Here is a 6,000-nt window from a genome sequence, read left to right on the forward strand (position 1 = left end):
TAAAATGCCTTTTAATTATTTTATTTAAAGAATATGTAGACAGGTAACTGGAAACATGTTTCCTAGGTTCTACATTAATTCACTTTGTCATTTTCAGAGCCTTATTTATTCCCTAAGCAGACCTAATGACAAATCTACAGCCCTGTGCCACCAACCCAGAGACCCCTCTAGACTAAGCCTCTGGGACTCGTCTCCACAGGGTTTCCAGTGATTACTATGACAGAATTTTTTTTTTTAATGTTTTAATTTGGGCTGCAGAGATGGCTCAGAGGCTAAGAGCACCGACTGCTCTTTCAGAGGTTCTGAGTTCAATTCCCAGCACCCACATGGAGGCTCACAACCATCTGTAATGAGATCTGGTGCCCTCTTCCATATGCATAATAATAAATGAATCTTTAAAAAAGTGTTTTAATTTATTCTTTGAAGATTTTATACATGTATGTAGACCATACTTTGCCCCATCCCCCCACCAACACCTCCCAGACTGCCCTTGCCTTGATCCCATCTCTATACCAAGTCCTTTAAAAAAAAGTAATCTAGGCTGGGCGGTGGTGGCACACGCCTTTTATCCCAGCACTTGGGAGGCAGAGGCAAGCGGATCTCTGTGAGTTCGAGGCCAGCCTGGTCTACAAAGTGAGTTCCAGAAAAGGCGCAAAGCTACACAGAGAAACCCTGTCTTGAAAAACCAAAATAAATAAATAATAATAATAATAATAATCTACTAAATCCAATTAGTGCCACTCATGCATGGGTGTAGGGATATCTAGGAGCATGGGCATCCCTACCAGGGGCTAGCTACACCCTTGAAGAAAACTGACTGCCCCCCAGCAACCATCAACTGCCAACAGCTCCTCAGTAAGAGGTGGGCCTTTATAAGCCTCTTCTCCTTCATGCTGGAAGTTTGGCTGACTTGATTTCGTGGAGGCAGCCACAGCTGCTGTGAGTTCCTGAGAGCAACAGCTTTGTCCTGTGCAGAAGACAGCATTTTCCAGCAGCTCCCTGATGGCTGGCTCTTATATCCTTGATATTCCCAGAGCCTTGCAGGGAAGAGGTCATGACATGGATGTAAGATTTAGGGCTGAGCATTTCACACTCACTTTCCCTACAGTTGTGTTTCCGGGACTCGTTTTCACATTGTTCAAAAAGATTATTCCACAGTAACAATTTCTTTCTTAAGATTTACTTTTATTATTTTTTAAATTATGTGTAGGTGTGTACATGTGTCTGAATGTAGGTGTGTGCACATGTGTACAGGTCTCCAGTTAGAAGTTCAGTAGCATGAAAGAAAAAGATTATGAAAATCATGTCTGCCCATGGCTAAGATACTAAGTGGGAGAAAAGTCAGAGACAAAGCTAGAAAGGTCTGCCAGACAGTGGTAGGCCCGAGTATGGGCTAAGGAACTTATTCTGGCTATAACTAAGGAGTGGGGCACTGGAAAGGGCTTAGGGCACAGATCAACCTGATAACCTCACCCTAAGACCAAGTCCCTCTCTCCTATGTCTTAGCTTGTCTAAAGGTCTGGGAGCCAAGGATTCTAACCTTTGGTCAAGGCTGCCTCCTCCAAACCCACAGCTGTTCCAGGAAAGGTCATGGGAATCCAAAGACCTGAAAAGAGTCCCACAGCTGACCCTGACTTTGCAGTATGTTTCACTTTCTCCAAATATAAAAATGAGCCTATTCCCCTTATTTATCCAAGATCTACATCAGGCTGACAGAACTTGGATCTGCTCCTGTCTGGAGGGAAACACTCTCCCATGGGCTTCCCATTGGTATCTAGAGGCTGTGTGGAACTCCGGAAGAAAGGCTTGGCTCTGAAGGGTGGGCGCTCATCCAAGCCCAGCCTCTCTCTCCCCACCCCTTTGCTCCCTCCCACTGAAGGCTAGAGGAAGCAGCAGCTGTTGTCCTGTGGGGACACAGGCAGTGATCCACCTGGCACTGCTGGAATTTTCTTAACACCCACACTAACCTTAACAACACACACACACACACACACACACACACACACACACAGAGAGAGAGAGAGAGAGAGACAGAGACAGAGACAGAGACAGAGACAGAGAGACAGAGAGAGACAGAGAGAGACAGAGAGACAGACACAGAGAGACAGAGCAAGCACAAGGCAAGAAGTTGGGCCGACAGCAGTGACTAGTAACCGCGGAAGGTCAGGGTGAGGCTTTCTTCCTCCCTCCGTCTTAGACTCTGCCTTCTTTCCTTCTTACCCTTATCCTCCTTCTCTCATCTTTTCCTCCTTTTGCCATGAAAGCAATGAACACAAAGCGGTAAAATCATCCTCCTACCAAGTGCAAAATGAAGCCGATCTTGCAAGTTGGCTGGTTAGTGTAGGCTAATAAAATTAAAGCCAAATTCCAGACAAGGGTTCCGACCTGAACTTCACAGACTGTGGGTTTTTACTTTCCTGCTTCAGTTTTTGTGTGCAGACTTGAAGCTCCGTGCCTTGTCCCTTTGGGGTGAGACAGTGGAGCCTTGTTTATCTCATTTACACCCAGTAGGAAGGCAACCTTCTGGAAAGCCCAGAATAGCAGAGTCAGAAGCAAGTAGGAGAACCGTGACAGGAAAACAGCGCCGTTCGGATCATTGTTTGGAAGCATCACACTTGGGGAGAATGGAAATCTGCAAAGGACTCCAAGCTAAGAATTTTAATGAGCTTACAGCCTCCCGCCCCCTCCTCCCACCCGGAGCCTGCACTTCCAGGGGCAGGACTGGACCGAGCTAATACGAACTTGGTCCATGGCCTACTTTAACGCATGGGTTCTGGGACCAAGGAGATGGCTCAGTGGGCAAAAGCATTTGTCATCAAGCCTGACGACCTGAGCTCAGTCCCTGGTATCCATATGGTGCAATGAGAGAACTGACTGCCACAACCTGTCCTCTGACCTCGTCACCTCATAGCTCTGTCTTTATCCTTCTTCTTCTTCCTCCCCCCACCCAATAAATAAGTATGAAAAACAAAATGTGGATTCTTTTTATGTATTCACATGTGTGTATGCGTGCGTGTATATATGTGTGAGTGTGTGTGTGTGTGTGTGTGTGCTCACGCACACGCACATGTCTGTCTGCCTGTGCCTGTGTATTTACAGCAGCATGACACAATACTCTATCCAGAAGTTCTGACACCTCAACAAAGAAGTGAACAGCTCTGTCTCCCCAGGGCCAAACCTCCCCAGAGAAAACACAGTGGAGGCCTGTGTGAACTTGTCCTTGGTGCTGTCTTGCCATCTAGTGGCCTTGCCCTCTCCCAACACCGCTTCTTCTTAACAGAAATCCATCCTTAACCACCACAGCTGTGCGGTCTACCAAAAGTGACCTCTCTCCCTGCTCTCGGAAACATCCTCGCCTTCCTTGCTCAAAATCCCAGCATCTGCGGGGAGATAGATGGAGAGTGAGTATGGCTGACATACGTTGTATGCATGCCTAATATACCCAAAGAATTTACCAAAGCATGTTTTTTTTTTAAAAAAAATCTTAATTTCTAGATCAAAACACAAACTTCAGAATCAACATACTTCATGTGATTTGTCTACAGTTGTGATCCACATACATTAAGTGTCCTTTAAAACAGGCCCCTCACTCCCCAGAATGAAGCCACAGCCGATCTTGGGGTCCCTAAGGTTACCCCCACGTCTGGCTCACCGCATGCCCTATGCACTCAGCCCAGTCACACTCCTCACCCCGCTGTCCCTCCAGCACCCCAGCCATCTGTGCGCTTTCAGAGCTTTGTGGTGCTGTTCTCTCGGCTCGGAACACTCCCGTCAAGATCAAATGTGCCCTCTCACCTCTGTCTCTGCCCTCAAGTCACCTCCCTCAGTGAACTACTCAAAAGTCCCTGGCCACCCTATCCTGTTCTGCCTTTCTGCTCAGCTGTTATCCCTTTGAGTGAAGTTATATGTGTTTTCAGTCTTTCCCCAATGTGATGTAAGCTCTGCAAAGTTTAGAATGCATGTCTTATTCACTGATATATATTGGGTATACCACTGGCACAAAGCAGCTGCTCTTTATAATGTGTTCACTGTGGGGGCGGGGGTGGGGGGAGGACCTGAGACCATGTGTTTACATGTGAATTCTGAAAACAACAACAACAACAAAAAATAAACAACTATCATTCACCCCTTTTCTGGGTGTTCCTATCCTGATTGGGATGCTTCTTAGCCCTGAGCATCACATTTCAAGCTCTCCAGAGCTCCCAAAGCAGCACAAACACAAGCTGTAACCACCACAGAAGCAGGAAGTACAAAATGGGGGAAGGGTTGAGGCCACGTGGTGATAGCATGTCAAGTGTAAACACTTGGGTAATGGTTAAGCTCTGCGACTGTCTATAAAATAGGGAAGGCCAGAGAAAGAATGGGAGGGGTCTAGGAGCCATGGCTTGGTAAAGGAAGGTGGCCTTGATCAGTTCCTGGACCTGAAGAGACTTGGAGAAATGAATCTTGGAATAACTGAGCCATTGGGGAAGGGACTTTGGGCATGGTGACTGATGATTCATCCCTGTCTATTTCTGTAGACAGGTTTTTCTTTGAGTCACCGGCTCACAAAAAAATGACACAGAGACTTATTAAATATGAAAGCTCAGCCTGTAGCTTTTATACAGAATCCACAACTAGCTCTTACAACTTAAATTAACCCATTAATATTAATCTACCTTTTTTACCTCTTTTCCATCTTGCACCTCCTGTTTCCTCTCCATCCTCTCCGGCATTTCTCTTGCACCTAGATTCATCTCCTCTTCCTTTCTCTCTGCTCAGAGGTCCCACCTAACCTCTTCCTGCCTAGCTCTTGGCCATTCAGCTCTTTATCAAACCAATCAGAAGGCACCTTGGCAAAGACACATCTTCACAGTGTGCAAAAAGATTATTCCACAACATCTTGCTTCCTCTGAGTCCTCCTGAAGACAAACAGGGTACCTGGATGACAAGAAGTTGTGCGGACTAACTTTCTGGACTACTCTGTCTGTACCACAGCTCAGAGAAGAAGCAATCCTTAAAGCTACCGGGACTGGCTCATCACTAGATAATGAGCCGGAGGTATATGTAAAGGAAGATTAATGCCAATTAATGTCTCTGAAATTCAGTTAACACCTGTGTCAGATGTTTGAAAGGATTCGCTAAAACCAGGTGGCCAGAGGCCAAATACAGTATAGTTTTGATTGTGAGGATTCAGGATTCCTTATTGCAGAGTATGTTTAGGCAGGTCCCTTAGCTCCATAGGCATCCACTTACTTGGTACATGTAAATAGAGAGTCTTGAAGCTGGTTCATTTCCTGATATACAGGTTGCTCCCCAGCCTGCACCCAGTAAGAGGCAGTGTAGCTCATGCCTGCCTTTAAGGAATTAGGCAACAGGCAAAGGCCTCATAGGACTGCCAGTTCAGCTAAGCTAGATGTATCCCCAGCCCCATGACCCAGGAACGGCACAAGGACTGAAAGAGAGGAGGGCCAGCGATGAGATAAGGGAGAAGGGAAGACAGGGAAGGATAGATTCGGACCAGAGGTGTCACAGTCAGGTCAGTAATAAAGTGGACACAAGAAGGACATCTTTGGGGCACGAGGACACTCCTGTGTGAGAGAATGGAAGAGAGAACAGTGATGTAGAGGATAGGAAAAAATTAAGACAAAAATGGAGATGGGAGGCAAAACACAGACTTAGGACACAGGGAGTCCAAGAACGTCTCCTCCCGCCCAGCGTGAGTAAACCCTGAGAAGGGGACAGTGAGAGGAGGAAGGAAGGACAGACACACACACAGAAAGGCTGGAGTCATGTGGGTCGCGTGCACTCTGGTGGAGTCACACCAACTGCTGCAGCAACCTGGAACCCCGGCATGTTTCTTATGTACAGCACGGGGGGAGGGAGTCTTAGGCTACTTTCTTATTACTATGATAAACACGATGACCAAGGCAACTTATAAAAAAAAAAAAAAGCATTTAACTGGGCTTACTGTTTCAGAGGATTAAAGTCCATGATGTCGGAGAGGAGGCGTGGCATCAG

The sequence above is a fragment of the Onychomys torridus genome, chromosome 9 (assembly GCF_903995425.1).
Source record: "Onychomys torridus chromosome 9, mOncTor1.1, whole genome shotgun sequence".
In the NCBI taxonomy this organism is placed as follows: Eukaryota; Metazoa; Chordata; class Mammalia; order Rodentia; family Cricetidae; genus Onychomys; species Onychomys torridus.